This window comes from Argopecten irradians, chromosome 1 (genome assembly GCF_041381155.1).
Source record: "Argopecten irradians isolate NY chromosome 1, Ai_NY, whole genome shotgun sequence".
Classification (NCBI taxonomy): Eukaryota; Metazoa; Mollusca; class Bivalvia; order Pectinida; family Pectinidae; genus Argopecten; species Argopecten irradians.
This window is the reverse complement of record NC_091134.1, coordinates 60,961,678-60,979,743: the sequence shown is the minus strand read 5'-3', so window position 1 is coordinate 60,979,743 and position 18,066 is coordinate 60,961,678. Positions and strand designations below refer to the sequence as shown.

Here is an 18,066-nt window from a genome sequence, read left to right as displayed (position 1 = left end):
AGTGTAAGGAAAGGTAGCTGTCATTAGTATATAAAATATAAGTCCTATCATCAATGTTAACACAGGTAATATATGTAAGTCTAAGGAAAGGTATCAGTATCTAAAATATAAGTACTATCATTATATCAATGTTATTTCACCACTCTAGTCTATCAATGTGAAGTTCGAAGTACTTTGAAGTATCAGAACATTTTATTTCACCTTCATCTCGTTTTACATTCCCATTTAAACAAGAGATCCCAGAGGGATCTTGGTGCCCACCAAAGAATGATCTATGTCTAACAATGGAAAGAGGGATCTTTTCCCTGCTTTTCAAACATTTAAAAAAATACTACATATAAAATTTGACACAGATCGCTTGAGTACTTTCTGAGAAATTGCGGTAACAAACTTCAACAATGAAATCCAAGATGGCAGGCAGTTGGCCATCTTGTTGACCAATCAGTCCAAAAAGGTACTATGCACAACTGGGGCCCAAGGGGAACCTATATATGGAATTTGAGAGAGATCCCTTCAGTAATTTCTGAGAAATAGCGGTAATTATCAAAATCCAAGATGGCAGACGCTCAGCCATCTTGTGGACCGATCAGTCCCAACACGCAATATGCACAACTAGGGCCCCAGAGGAACCTTAGTCCTACATATGAAATTTGAGAATGATCCCTTTGGTACTTTCTGAGAAATAGCGATAACAAACTTTTAACTATCAAAATCCAAGATGGCTGCCTGGCGGCCATCTTGTTGACCGATCAGTCCCAAAATGCTACATAATGTATATGCACAACTAGAGCCCCAGAGGAACCTACATATGAAATTTGAGAATGATCCTATTTATACTTTCTGAGAAATTGCGATAACAAACTTTAACTATCAAAATCCAAGATGGCTGCCTGGCGGCCATCTTGTTGACCGATCAGTCCCAAAATGCAGTATGCACAACTAGGGCCCCAGAGGAACCTACATATGAAATTTGAGAATGATCCCTTTGGTACTTTCTGAGAAATAGCGATAACAAACTTTGACTATCAAAATCCAAGATGGCTGCCTGGCGGCCATCTTGTTGACCGATCAGTCCCAAAATGCAATATGCACAACTAGGGCCCCAGAGGAACCTACATATGAAATTTGAGAATGATCCCTTTGGTACTTTCTGAGAAATAGCGATAACAAACTTTGACTATCAAAATCCAAGATGGCTGCCTGGCGGTCATCTTGTTGACCGATCAGTCCCAAAATGCAATATGCACAACTAGGGCCCCAGAGGAACCTACATATGAAATTTGAGAATGATCCCTTTAGTACTTTCTGACAAAATAGCGATAACAAACTTTAACTATCAAAATCCAAGATGGCTGCCTGGCAGCCATCTTGTTGACCGATCAGTTCCAAAATGCAATATGCAAAACAAGGGCCCCATGGGAACCTACATATGAAATTTGAGAATGATCCCTCCAGTACTTTCAGAGAAATAGCGATAACAAGAAATGTTAACGGACGGACGGACTGATGATGGTGGGCTAAAAATTAAAAGCCGTTTCGGAAAAGGCACACTACCTTTCCAAAGATTAGTTTCTTAAAATCAATTGTAACATAACAAAATTAATATTGATGGCATACAACAACACCAAACAAATGCAAAATTCCCTGCATAAACTATGTTAACAGTGAATACTCATTTCGCTGTTTTGCTGTCTAGCGCAGTGGAAGTCAACTAGCGCATGGTAATTAGGACAACGGCGGGAAAAATGATACGACCCGCATTATTAAAATTGACATTTTAGTTATTTTACTTTAATCATTTAGATGGTGATGACATGTGTATTATTAACGTTTAGCTATTAATTTTTGCGACTCTACAAAAATATATAATCTTGTTTTACTTTCCAATTATGAAAATTAAATGCAATTACGAAAGACTTTAATGACAGTCTAACCACCAATTCTATGTAAGATGTGTAATGATACTACAGAAAATGACATGGACAGTCTAACCACCAATTCTATGTAAGATGTGTAATGATACTACAGAAAATGACATGGACAGTCTAACCACCAATTCTATGTAAGATGTGTAATGATACTACAGAAAATGACTTATGACGGTCTAACCACCAATTCTATGTAAGATGTGTAATGATACTACAGAAAATGACATGGACAGTCTAACCACCAATTCTATGTAAGATGTGTAATGATACTACAGAAAATGACATGGACAGTCTAACCACCAATTCTATGTAAGATATGTAATGATACTACAGAAAATGACATGGACAGTCTAACCACCAATTCTATGTAAGATATGTAATGATACTACAGAAAATGACATGGACAGTCTAACCACCAATTCTATGTAAGATGTGTAATGATACTACAGAAAATGACATGGACAGTCTAACCACCAATTCTATGTAAGATGTGTACATGATACTACAGAAAATGACATGGACAGTCTAACCACCAATTGTAGATGTAATGATACTATGTACAGATGTAAGTAAATGATACTACAGAAAATGACATGGACAGTCTAACCACCAATTCTATGTAAGATGTGTAATGATACTACAGAAAATGACATGGACAGTCTAACCACCAATTCTATGTAAGATGTGTAATGATACTACAGAAAATGACTTATGACAGTCTTACCACCAATTCTATGTAAGATGTGTAGATGTGTAATGATTAACTACAGAAAATGACATGGACAGTCTAACCACCAATTCTATGTAAGATGTGTAATGATACTACAGAAAATGACTAATGACAGTCTAACCACCAATTCTATGTAAGATGTGTAATGATACTACAGAAAATGACTAATGACAGTCTAACCATCAATTCTATGTAAGATGTGTAATGATACTACAGAAGATGACATGGACAGTCTAACCACCAATTCTATGTAAGATGTGTAATGATACTACAGAAAATGACTAATGACAGTCTAACCACCAATTTTATGTTAGATGTGTAATGATACTACAGAAAATGACTAATGACAGTCTAACCACCAATTCTATGTAAGATATGTAATGATACTACAGAAAATGACATGGACAGTCTAACCACCAATTCTATGTAAGATGTGTAATGATACTACAGAAAATGACTAATGACAGTCTAACCACCAATTCTATGTAAGATGTGTAATGATACTACAGAAAATGACTAATGACAGTCTAACCACCAATTCTATGTAAGATGTGTAATGATATACTACAGAAAATGACATGGACAGTCTAACCACCAATTCTATGTAAGATGTGTAATGATACTACAGAAAATGACATGGACAGTCTAACCACCAATTCTATGTAAGATGTGTAATGATACTACAGAAAATGACATGGACAGTCTAACCACCAATTCTATGTAAGATGTGTAATGATACTACAGAAAATGACTATGGACAGTCTAACCACCAATTCTATGTAAGATGTGTAATGATACTACAGAAAATGACATGGACAGTCTAACCACCAATTCTATGTAAGATGTGTAATGATACTACAGAAAATGACATGGACAGTCTAACCACCAATTCTATGTAAGATATGTAATGATACTACAGAAAATGACATGGACAGTCTAACCACCAATTCTATGTAAGATGTGTAATGATACTACAGAAAATGACATGGACAGTCTAACCACCAATTCTATGTAAGATGTGTAATGATACTACAGAAAATGACTATGACAGTCTAACCACCAATTCTATGTAAGATGTGTAATGATACTACAGAAAATGACTAATGACAGTCTAACCACCAATTCTATGTAAGATGTGTAATGATACTACAGAAAATGACATGGACAGTCTAACCACCAATTCTATGTAAGATGTGTAATGATACTACAGAAAATGACATGGACAGTCTAACCACCAATTCTATGTAAGATGTGTAATGATACTACAGAAAATGACTATGACAGTCTAACCACCAATTCTATGTAAGATGTGTAATGATACTACAGAAAATGACATGGACAGTCTAACCACCAATTCTATGTAAGATGTGTAATGATACTACAGAAAATGACATGGACAGTCTAACCACCAATTCTATGTAAGATGTGTAATGATACTACAGAAAATGACATGGACAGTCTAACCACCAATTCTATGTAAGATGTGTAATGATACTACAGAAAATGACATGGACAGTCTAACCACCAATTCTATGTAAGATGTGTAATGATACTACAGAAAATGACTAATGACAGTCTAACCACCAATTCTATGTAAGATGTGTAATGATACTACAGAAAATGACTAATGACAGTCTAACCACCAATTCTATGTAAGATGTGTAATGATACTACAGAAAATGACATGGACAGTCTAACCACCAATTCTATGTAAGATGTGTAATGATACTACAGAAAATGACATGGACAGTCTAACCACCAATTCTATGTAAGATGTGTAATGATACTACAGAAAATGACATGGACAGTCTAACCACCAATTCTATGTAAGATATGTAATGATACTACAGAAAATGACTTATGACAGTCTAACCACCAATTCTATGTAAGATGTGTAATGATACTACAGAAAATGACATGGACAGTCTAACCACCAATTCTATGTAAGATGTGTAATGATACTACAGAAAATGACATGGACAGTCTAACCACCAATTCTATGTAAGATGTGTAATGATACTACAGAAAATGACATGGACAGTCTAACCACCAATTCTATGTAAGATGTGTAATGATACTACAGAAAATGACATGGACAGTCTAACCACCAATTCTATGTAAGATGTGTAATGATACTACAGAAAATGACATGGACAGTCTAACCACCAATTCTATGTAAGATGTGTAATGATACTACAGAAAATGACTAATGACAGTCTAACCACCAATTCTATGTAAGATGTGTAATGATACTACAGAAAATGACATGGACAGTCTAACCACCAATTCTATGTAAGATGTGTAATGATACTACAGAAAATGACATGGACAGTCTAACCACCAATTCTATGTAAGATGTGTAATGATACTACAGAAAATGACATGGACAGTCTAACCACCAATTCTATGTAAGATGTGTAATGATACTACAGAAAATGACATGGACAGTCTAACCACCAATTCTATGTAAGATGTGTAATGATACTACAGAAAATGACATGGACAGTCTAACCACCAATTCTATGTAAGATGTGTAATGATACTACAGAAAATGACATGGACAGTCTAACCACCAATTCTATGTAAGATGTGTAATGATACTACAGAAAATGACATGGACAGTCTAACCACCAATTCTATGTAAGATGTGTAATGATACTACAGAAAATGACATGGACAGTCTAACCACCAATTCCTATGTAAGATGTGTAATGATACTACAGAAAATGACATGGACAGTCTAACCACCAATTCTATGTAAGATGTGTAATGATACTACAGAAAATGACATGGACAGTCTAACCACCAATTCTATGTAAGATGTGTAATGATACTACAGAAGATGACATGGACAGTCTAACCACCAATTCTATGTAAGATGTGTAATGATACTACAGAAAATGACATGGACAGTCTAACCACCAATTCTATGTAAGATGTGTAATGATACTACAGAAAATGACATGGACAGTCTAACCACCAATTCTATGTAAGATGTGTAATGATACTACAGAAAATGACATGGACAGTCTAACCACCAATTCTATGTAAGATGTGTAATGATACTACAGAAAATGACATGGACAGTCTAACCACCAATTCTATGTAAGATGTGTAATGATACTACAGAAGATGACATGGACAGTCTAACCACCAATTCTATGTAAGATGTGTAATGATACTACAGAAAATGACTAATGACAGTCTTACCACCAATTCTATGTAAGATGTGTAATGATACTACAGAAGATGACATGGACAGTCTAACCACCAATTCTATGTAAGATGTGTAATGATACTACAGAAAATGACTGACAGTCTAACCACCAATTCTATGTAAGATGTGTGAATGAATGACATAAAAAATGACTATGACAGACAGTCTAACCACCAATTCTATGTAAGATGTGTAATGATACTACAGAAATGACATGACAGTCTAACCACCAATTCTATGTAAGATGTGTAATGATACTACAGAAAATGACATGGACAGTCTAACCACCAATTCTATGTAAGATGTGTAATGATACTACAGAAAATGACATGGACAGTCTAACCACCAATTCTATGTAAGATGTGTAATGATACTACAGAAAATGACATGGACAGTCTAACCACCAATTCTATGTAAGATGTGTAATGATACTACAGAAAATGACATGGACAGTCTAACCACCAATTCTATGTAAGATGTGTAATGATACTACAGAAAATGACATGGACAGTCTAACCACCAATTCTATGTAAGATGTGTAATGATACTACAGAAAATGACTATGACAGTCTAACCACCAATTCTATGTAAGATGTGTAATGATACTACAGAAAATGACTATGGACAGTCTAACCACCAATTCTATGTAAGATGTGTAATGATACTACAGAAAATGACATGACAGTCTAACCACCAATTCTATGTAAGATGTGTAATGATACTACAGAAAATGACATGGACAGTCTAACCACCAATTCTATGTAAGATGTGTAATGATACTACAGAAAATGACATGGACAGTCTAACCACCAATTCTATGTAAGATGTGTAATGATACTACAGAAAATGACATGGACAGTCTAACCACCAATTCTATGTAAGATGTGTAATGATACTACAGAAAATGACATGGACAGTCTAACCACCAATTCTATGTAAGATGTGTAATGATACTACAGAAAATGACATGGACAGTCTAACCACCAATTCTATGTAAGATGTGTAATGATACTACAGAAGATGACATGGACAGTCTAACCACCAATTCTATGTAAGATGTGTAATGATACTACAGAAAATGACATGGACAGTCTAACCACCAATTCTATGTAAGATGTGTAATGATACTACAGAAAATGACTAATGACAGTCTAACCACCAATTCTATGTAAGATGTGTAATGATACTACAGAAAATGACATGGACAGTCTAACCACCAATTCTATGTAAGATGTGTAATGATACTACAGAAAATGACATGGACAGTCTAACCACCAATTCTATGTAAGATGTGTAATGATACTACAGAAAATGACTATGACAGTCTAACCACCAATTCTATGTAAGATGTGTAATGATACTACAGAAAATGACATGGACAGTCTAACCACCAATTCTATGTAAGATGTGTAATGATACTACAGAAAATGACATGGACAGTCTAACCACCAATTCTATGTAAGATGTGTAATGATACTACAGAAAATGACATGGACAGTCTAACCACCAATTCTATGTAAGATGTGTAATGATACTACAGAAAATGACATGGACAGTCTAACCACCAATTCTATGTAAGATGTGTAATGATACTACAGAAAATGACATGGACAGTCTAACCACCAATTCTATGTAAGATGTGTAATGATACTACAGAAGATGACATGGACAGTCTAACCACCAATTCTATGTAAGATGTGTAATGATACTACAGAAAATGACTGACAGTCTAACCACCAATTCTATGTAAGATGTGTAATGATACTACAGAAAATGACATGACAGTCTAACCACCAATTCTATGTAAATGTGTAATGATACTACAGAAAATGACATGGACAGTCTAACCACCAATTCTATGTAAGATGTGTAATGATACTACAGAAAATGACATGACAGTCTAACCACCAATTCTATGTAAGATGTGTAATGATACTACAGAAAATGACATGGACAGTCTAACCACCAATTCTATGTAAGATGTGTAATGATACTACAGAAGATGACATGGACAGTCTAACCACCAATTCTATGTAAGATGTGTAATGATACTACAGAAAATGACATGGACAGTCTAACCACCAATTCTATGTAAGATGTGTAATGATACTACAGAAGATGACATGGACAGTCTAACCACCAATTCTATGTAAGATGTGTAATGATACTACAGAAAATGACATGGACAGTCTAACCACCAATTCTATGTAAGATGTGTAATGATACTACAGAAAATGACATGGACAGTCTAACCACCAATTCTATGTAAGATGTGTAATGATACTACAGAAAATGACATGGACAGTCTAACCACCAATTCTATGTAAGATGTGTAATGATACTACAGAAGATGACATGGACAGTCTAACCACCAATTCTATGTAAGATGTGTAATGATACTACAGAAAATGACTAATGACAGTCTAACCACCAATTCTATGTAAGATGTGTAATGATACTACAGAAGATGACATGGACAGTCTAACCACCAATTCTATGTAAGATGTGTAATGATACTACAGAAGATGACATGGACAGTCTAACCACCAATTCTATGTAAGATGTGTAATGATACTACAGAAAATGACATGGACAGTCTAACCACCAATTCTATGTAAGATGTGTAATGATACTACAGAAAATGACTAATGACAGTCTTACCACCAATTCTATGTAAGATGTGTAATGATACTACAGAAAATGACATGGACAGTCTAACCACCAATTCTATGTAAGATGTGTAATGATACTACAGAAAATGACATGGACAGTCTAACCACCAATTCTATGTAAGATGTGTAATGATACTACAGAAAATGACATGGACAGTCTAACCACCAATTCTATGTAAGATGTGTAATGATACTACAGAAAATGACATGGACAGTCTAACCACCAATTCTATGTAAGATGTGTAATGATACTACAGAAAATGACATGGACAGTCTAACCACCAATTCTATGTAAGATGTGTAATGATACTACAGAAAATGACTTATGACAGTCTTACCACCAATTCTATGTAAGATATGTAATGATACTACAGAAAATGACTTATGACAGTCTAACCACCAATTCTATGTAAGATGTGTAATGATACTACAGAAAATGACTAATGACAGTCTTACCACCAACTCTATGTAAGATGTGTAATGATACTACAGAAAATGACATGGACAGTCTAACCACCAATTCTATGTAAGATGTGTAATGATACTACAGAAGATGACATGGACAGTCTAACCACCAATTCTATGTAAGATGTGTAATGATACTACAGAAAATGACTTATGACAGTCTTACCACCAATTCTATGTAAGATGTGTAATGATACTACAGAAAATGACTTATGACAGTCTAACCACCAATTCTATGTAAGATGTGTAATGATACTACAGAAAATGACTTATGACAGTCTAACCACCAATTCTATGTAAGATGTGTAATGATACTACAGAAGATGACATGGACAGTCTAACCACCAATTCTATGTAAGATGTGTAATGATACTACAGAAAATGACTAATGACAGTCTAACCACCAATTCTATGTAAGATGTGTAATGATACTACAGAAAATGACATGGACAGTCTAACCACCAATTCTATGTAAGATGTGTAATGATACTACAGAAAATGACATGGACAGTCTAACCACCAATTCTATGTAAGATGTGTAATGATACTACAGAAAATGACATGGACAGTCTAACCACCAATTCTATGTAAGATGTGTAATGATACTACAGAAAATGACATGGACAGTCTAACCACCAATTCTATGTAAGATGTGTAATGATACTACAGAAAATGACATGGACAGTCTAACCACCAATTCTATGTAAGATGTGTAATGATACTACAGAAAATGACATGGACAGTCTAACCACCAATTCTATGTAAGATGTGTAATGATACTACAGAAAATGACATGGACAGTCTAACCACCAATTCTATGTAAGATGTGTAATGATACTACAGAAAATGACATGGACAGTCTAACCACCAATTCTATGTAAGATGTGTAATGATACTACAGAAAATGACATGGACAGTCTAACCACCAATTCTATGTAAGATGTGTAATGATACTACAGAAAATGACTATGGACAGTCTAACCACCAATTCTATGTAAGATGTGTAATGATACTACAGAAAATGACATGGACAGTCTAACCACCAATTCTATGTAAGATGTGTAATGATACTACAGAAAATGACATGGACAGTCTAACCACCAATTCTATGTAAGATGTGTAATGATACTACAGAAAATGACTATGGACAGTCTAACCACCAATTCTATGTAAGATGTGTAATGATACTACAGAAAATGACATGGACAGTCTAACCACCAATTCTATGTAAGATGTGTAATGATACTACAGAAAATGACATGGACAGTCTAACCACCAATTCTATGTAAGATGTGTAATGATACTACAGAAAATGACATGGACAGTCTAACCACCAATTCTATGTAAGATGTGTAATGATACTACAGAAAATGACATGGACAGTCTAACCACCAATTCTATGTAAGATGTGTAATGATACTACAGAAGATGACATGGACAGTCTAACCACCAATTCTATGTAAGATGTGTAATGATACTACAGAAAATGACATGGACAGTCTAACCACCAATTCTATGTAAGATGTGTAATGATACTACAGAAAATGACATGGACAGTCTAACCACCAATTCTATGTAAGATGTGTAATGATACTACAGAAAATGACATGGACAGTCTAACCACCAATTCTATGTAAGATGTGTAATGATACTACAGAAAATGACTATGGACAGTCTAACCACCAATTCTATGTAAGATGTGTAATGATACTACAGAAAATGACATGGACAGTCTAACCACCAATTCTATGTAAGATGTGTAATGATACTACAGAAAATGACTTATGACAGTCTAACCACCAATTCTATGTAAGATGTGTAATGATACTACAGAAGATGACATGGACAGTCTAACCACCAATTCTATGTAAGATGTGTAATGATACTACAGAAAATGACTAATGACAGTCTAACCACCAATTCTATGTAAGATGTGTAATGATACTACAGAAAATGACATGGACAGTCTAACCACCAATTCTATGTAAGATGTGTAATGATACTACAGAAAATGACTATGACAGTCTAACCACCAATTCTATGTAAGATGTGTAATGATACTACAGAAAATGACATGGACAGTCTAACCACCAATTCTATGTAAGATGTGTAATGATACTACAGAAAATGACATGGACAGTCTAACCACCAATTCTATGTAAGATGTGTAATGATACTACAGAAAATGACTTATGGACAGTCTAACCACCAATTCTATGTAAGATGTGTAATGATACTACAGAAAATGACATGGACAGTCTAACCACCAATTCTATGTAAGATGTGTAATGATACTACAGAAAATGACATGGACAGTCTAACCACCAATTCTATGTAAGATGTGTAATGATACTACAGAAAATGACTATGGACAGTCTAACCACCAATTCTATGTAAGATGTGTAATGATACTACAGAAAATGACATGGACAGTCTAACCACCAATTCTATGTAAGATGTGTAATGATACTACAGAAAATGACATGGACAGTCTAACCACCAATTCTATGTAAGATGTGTAATGATACTACAGAAAATGACATGGACAGTCTAACCACCAATTCTATGTAAGATGTGTAATGATACTACAGAAAATGACTATGGACAGTCTAACCACCAATTCTATGTAAGATGTGTAATGATACTACAGAAAAATGACATGGACAGTCTAACCACCAATTCTATGTAAGATGTGTAATGATACTACAGAAAATGACATGGACAGTCTAACCACCAATTCTATGTAAGATGTGTAATGATACTACAGAAAATGACATGGACAGTCCTAACCACCAATTCTATGTAAGATGTGTAATGATACTACAGAAGATGACATGGACAGTCTAACCACCAATTCTATGTAAGATGTGTAATGATACTACAGAAAATGACATGGACAGTCTAACCACCAATTCTATGTAAGATGTGTAATGATACTACAGAAAATGACATGGACAGTCTAACCACCAATTCTATGTAAGATGTGTAATGATACTACAGAAAATGACATGGACAGTCTAACCACCAATTCTATGTAAGATGTGTAATGATACTACAGAAAATGACATGGACAGTCTAACCACCAATTCTATGTAAGATGTGTAATGATACTACAGAAAATGACATGGACAGTCTAACCACCAATTCTATGTAAGATGTGTAATGATACTACTACAGAAAATGACTATGGACAGTCTAACCACCAATTCTATGTAAGATGTGTAATGATACTACAGAAAATGACATGGACAGTCTAACCACCAATTCTATGTAAGATGTGTAATGATACTACAGAAAATGACATGGACAGTCTAACCACCAATTCTATGTAAGATGTGTAATGATACTACAGAAAATGACATGGACAGTCTAACCACCAATTCTATGTAAGATGTGTAATGATACTACAGAAAATGACATGGACAGTCTAACCACCAATTCTATGTAAGATGTGTAATGATACTACAGAAAATGACTAATGACAGTCTAACCACCAATTCTATGTAAGATGTGTAATGATACTACAGAAAATGACATGGACAGTCTAACCACCAATTCTATGTAAGATGTGTAATGATACTACAGAAAATGACTAATGACAGTCTAACCACCAATTCTATGTAAGATGTGTAATGATACTACAGAAAATGACATGGACAGTCTAACCACCAATTCTATGTAAGATGTGTAATGATACTACAGAAAATGACTTATGACAGTCTAACCACCAATTCTATGTAAGATGTGTAATGATACTACAGAAAATGACTAATGACAGTCTAACCACCAATTCTATGTAAGATGTGTAATGATACTACAGAAAATGACTTATGACAGTCTTACCACCAATTCTATGTAAGATGTGTAATGATACTACAGAAAATGACTAATGACAGTCTAACCACCAATTCTATGTAAGATGTGTAATGATACTACAGAAAATGACTTATGACAGTCTAACCACCAATTCTATGTAAGATGTGTAATGATACTACAGAAAATGACATGGACAGTCTAACCACCAATTCTATGTAAGATGTGTAATGATACTACAGAAAATGACTATGACAGTCTAACCACCAATTCTATGTAAGATGTGTAATGATACTACAGAAAATGACATGGACAGTCTAACCACCAATTCTATGTAAGATGTGTAATGATACTACAGAAAATGACTAATGACAGTCTAACCACCAATTCTATGTAAGATGTGTAATGATACTACAGAAAATGACATGGACAGTCTAACCACCAATTCTATGTAAGATGTGTAATGATACTACAGAAAATGACATGGACAGTCTAACCACCAATTCTATGTAAGATGTGTAATGATACTACAGAAAATGACATGGACAGTCTAACCACCAATTCTATGTAAGATGTGTAATGATACTACAGAAAATGACATGGACAGTCTAACCACCAATTCTATGTAAGATGTGTAATGATACTACAGAAAATGACTAATGACAGTCTAACCACCAATTCTATGTAAGATGTGTAATGATACTACAGAAAATGACATGGACAGTCTAACCACCAATTCTATGTAAGATGTGTAATGATACTACAGAAAATGACTAATGACAGTCTAACCACCAATTCTATGTAAGATGTGTAATGATACTACAGAAAATGACATGGACAGTCTAACCACCAATTCTATGTAAGATGTGTAATGATACTACAGAAAATGACATGGACAGTCTAACCACCAATTCTATGTAAGATGTGTAATGATACTACAGAAAATGACATGGACAGTCTAACCACCAATTCTATGTAAGATGTGTAATGATACTACAGAAAATGACTAATGGACAGTCTAACCACCAATTCTATGTAAGATGTGTAATGATACTACAGAAAATGACATGGACAGTCTAACCACCAATTCTATGTAAGATGTGTAATGATACTACAGAAAATGACTATGGACAGTCTAACCACCAATTCTATGTAAGATGTGTAATGATACTACAGAAAATGACATGGACAGTCTAACCACCAATTCTATGTAAGATGTGTAATGATACTACAGAAAATGACTTATGACAGTCTAACCACCAATTCTATGTAAGATGTGTAATGATACTACAGAAAATGACATGGACAGTCTAACCACCAATTCTATGTAAGATGTGTAATGATACTACAGAAAATGACTATGGACAGTCTAACCACCAATTCTATGTAAGATGTGTAATGATACTACAGAAAATGACATGGACAGTCTAACCACCAATTCTATGTAAGATGTGTAATGATACTACAGAAAATGACATGGACAGTCTAACCACCAATTCTATGTAAGATGTGTAATGATACTACAGAAAATGACATGGACAGTCTAACCACCAATTCTATGTAAGATTGTAATGATACTACAGAAATGACTATGACAGTCTAACCACCAATTCTATGTAAGATGTGTAATGATACTACAGAAATGACATGACAGTCTAACCACCAATTCTATGTAAGATGTGTAATGATACTACAGAAAATGACTATGACAGTCTAACCACCAATTCTATGTAAGATGTGTAATGATACTACAGAAAATGACTATGACAGTCTAACCACCAATTCTATGTAAGATGTGTAATGATACTACAGAAATGACTTGACAGTCTACCACCAATTCTATGTAAGATGTGTAATGATACTACAGAAATGACATGGACAGTCTAACCACCAATTCTATGTAAGATGTGTAATGATACTACAGAAAATGACATGGACAGTCTAACCACCAATTCTATGTAAGATGTGTAATGATACTACAGAAAATGACATGGACAGTCTAACCACCAATTCTATGTAAGATGTGTAATGATACTACAGAAAATGACATGGACAGTCTAACCACCAATTCTATGTAAGATGTGTAATGATACTACAGAAAATGACTAATGACAGTCTAACCACCAATTCTATGTAAGATGTGTAATGATACTACAGAAAATGACTAATGACAGTCTAACCACCAATTCTATGTAAGATGTGTAATGATACTACAGAAAATGACTTATGACAGTCTTACCACCAATTCTATGTAAGATGTGTAATGATACTACAGAAAATGACATGGACAGTCTAACCACCAATTCTATGTAAGATGTGTAATGATACTACAGAAAATGACTTATGACAGTCTAACCACCAATTCTATGTAAGATGTGTAATGATACTACAGAAAATGACATGGACAGTCTAACCACCAATTCTATGTAAGATGTGTAATGATACTACAGAAAATGACATGGACAGTCTAACCACCAATTCTATGTAAGATGTGTAATGATACTACAGAAAATGACATGGACAGTCTAACCACCAATTCTATGTAAGATATGTAATGATACTACAGAAAATGACATGGACAGTCTAACCACCAATTCTATGTAAGATGTGTAATGATACTACAGAAAATGACTAATGACAGTCTAACCACCAATTCTATGTAAGATGTGTAATGATACTACAGAAAATGACTAATGACAGTCTAACCACCAATTCTATGTAAGATGTGTAATGATACTACAGAAAATGACTAATGACAGTCTAACCACCAATTCTATGTAAGATATGTAATGATACTACAGAAAATGACATGGACAGTCTAACCACCAATTCTATGTAAGATGTGTAATGATACTACAGAAAATGACATGGACAGTCTAACCACCAATTCTATGTAAGATGTGTAATGATACTACAGAAAATGACATGGACAGTCTAACCACCAATTCTATGTAAGATGTGTAATGATACTACAGAAAATGACATGGACAGTCTAACCACCAATTCTATGTAAGATGTGTAATGATACTACAGAAAATGACATGGACAGTCTAACCACCAATTCTATGTAAGATATGTAATGATACTACAGAAAATGACATGGACAGATTATGTAGTTTCTAGTCTAAAGCACTTGTGCATGTTATCTCATCAATCAATTAATTTGTTTACAGATAGGTTACAGGATCAAAAAGGTATTTGATTTTCTACAATATTTCCCCTAGATACAGAGGTTGTCAAGGACCTACATGTATCTTGTATAGTACAGTGTAAAACACTTATTCATCCCTACAACGTATATATTACACATTAGTACATCACATGAGAGAACACTGGATTCTGATTGGCTACACTCATGGGTACTATTCGCAATAGTGCCCGGGCAAGCGGGCACTATTGAAGTGGCGCGAAATTGAATGTGAATGTATTGTGACGTCACCATTACATGATTTCATTATAACGTTGCATGTGCTTCGATCGAGACGTCAAGATGGCGGACAGGCTGCTGTGTGCTGGGATGGAAGTAAATGTTACTTTTCTACAGAAGATAGTTCACTCACGTTCTATACTGATTTACTTTTAATCTTCATGAAGCAAAATCTCGTTTTATAGAAACACAGATTTCTGTGACAATTCCTATGTTGTACTTTTAATGTGACAACGTGGTGTGGAAATGAAAATAGCGTTGCGAGGTTGCCTGACGTGCTTCTGTTACGATGACATGAAAATGGGTCTCATGTGAGGTTTATGTACTTAACCCATTATGGCCTGGTTAAGAGAGCGCTATTGCCTCATAGAATTGGCTCCTGATGGGATAGTGCCCTCGCCGATCAGCTCGGGCACTATTTCATCCCTCGACAATACTATGAGGCAATAGTGCCCTCTCAACCAGGCCATAATAGATAAATGTGCATATATATATACATTGTTTATTTTGAAGTTTTTTCTGTATGCATAGTTTAGAAATTGAGGCGGGTAGGGTAAAAAAGATTCCGTCCTCTGCAGTTATGCATATTTTGTAATGACATATTGAGGATGAAACCCTCTTCATTTTTAAGTGTTCCGTTAACTCTAAAGTGAGAACAATTTTATAGACCTAGAGATGTAATCATAACCATCATATAACAGATTTTGAAAATTTCATAGTTTAATTACTAAAAGGTCCTTTGAGATGAGGAAAGCTGGCTTGATAAATGTTAAAGTTGTTGTCATAATCTATAATTTTGAGTTATGTATGTTTTGCTATAAAATTGAATTGAATATATTAATTGATTTTAGTTTATTTTAATGTCCCCTTGACATTCCGGACAGTGTTAATGACATGGCAGGATTTGTAAGATATATTAGTCTGAGTAAAACAGGAGTATTCCGGAGAAAACATACTTAAACCAGCTAGTAAAGGCGAGTATTTGTTTAACTCAGGCGAGTATTTGTCTAACTTTGTAGGAAGATTACAATTTATAGGTGCTCTCCATTGTCTAGAGTGTATAGTCATCAGGGAAATTCAGTGCAAATTAAATGTCATGTTTGAATGAGTTTTACCTGTGTTCTATTTTTAACAGCATAGTAAACAATGAAGATGGTTTAATTTGTGACTTTTACCAAAATTGAGACAATTGAAGTTTGTCTCATTTAGATTAATAATGTACTAAGTTATGTTATGGTGCCATATCAAAATTATTACGCCTTTTTTTGATAAAAAAGTTTAAGTTTAAACTTCATGCATTTCTCTTACACAAAATTCCTCATTTGGGTAACTTATTGATTACTACAAACAGGTAACTGTTACCCATATGTAATAGGCTTACATGTAGATTACAACTACCTCACTACGTGTACATGTACAATGTAGTACAGTGTATAACAAATACAGATGGCTATATTTATACAAAAGGAGGGATTTCACTACTTAACAATACTTACATCAGACTTACAGACTAATGTTGATGGCATCATTGCGATCAGCTTCACGTACTAGTCCACACAATTTACCACATCCGATGTCCTACATCAATAGATTTTACATGTTGACCATTATACAGTATGACAGTAGAATCTACTAGTCTGTTCCCATTGATTATACTTTTGTACCTGATATACAAATACTGGATACGTGTTATTAGATTGCGATAATTACTATTTGCAATATACTACTAGGTCCTATGCTCCAATACACACATATAGAAGCAAGCGCGCGTTCGATACGAACCAGATCTAGACCTTCGTATGATATGCGATCAT

The 18,066-nt window shown here is 34.5% G+C and overlaps 1 protein-coding gene across 3 annotated transcripts in view; it reads right to left on the bottom strand.

Annotated features, from left to right (window-relative positions):
- The window catches only part of LOC138336336 (uncharacterized), a 48,391-nt gene that overhangs the window by 9,040 nt on the left and 21,285 nt on the right, over positions 1–18,066 (bottom strand). Inside the window, exon 1 of one of the 3 annotated variants that reach the window (XM_069285781.1) lies at positions 17,749–18,048. The exons of 1 other annotated variant lie outside the window; for it this stretch is intronic. The gene's annotated coding sequence lies outside the window, so the exon portion shown is untranslated. Of the gene's footprint in view, positions 1–17,748; positions 18,049–18,066 lie in introns of those variants that run through there. One more of the 3 variants, XM_069285786.1, reaches the window with a different exon arrangement.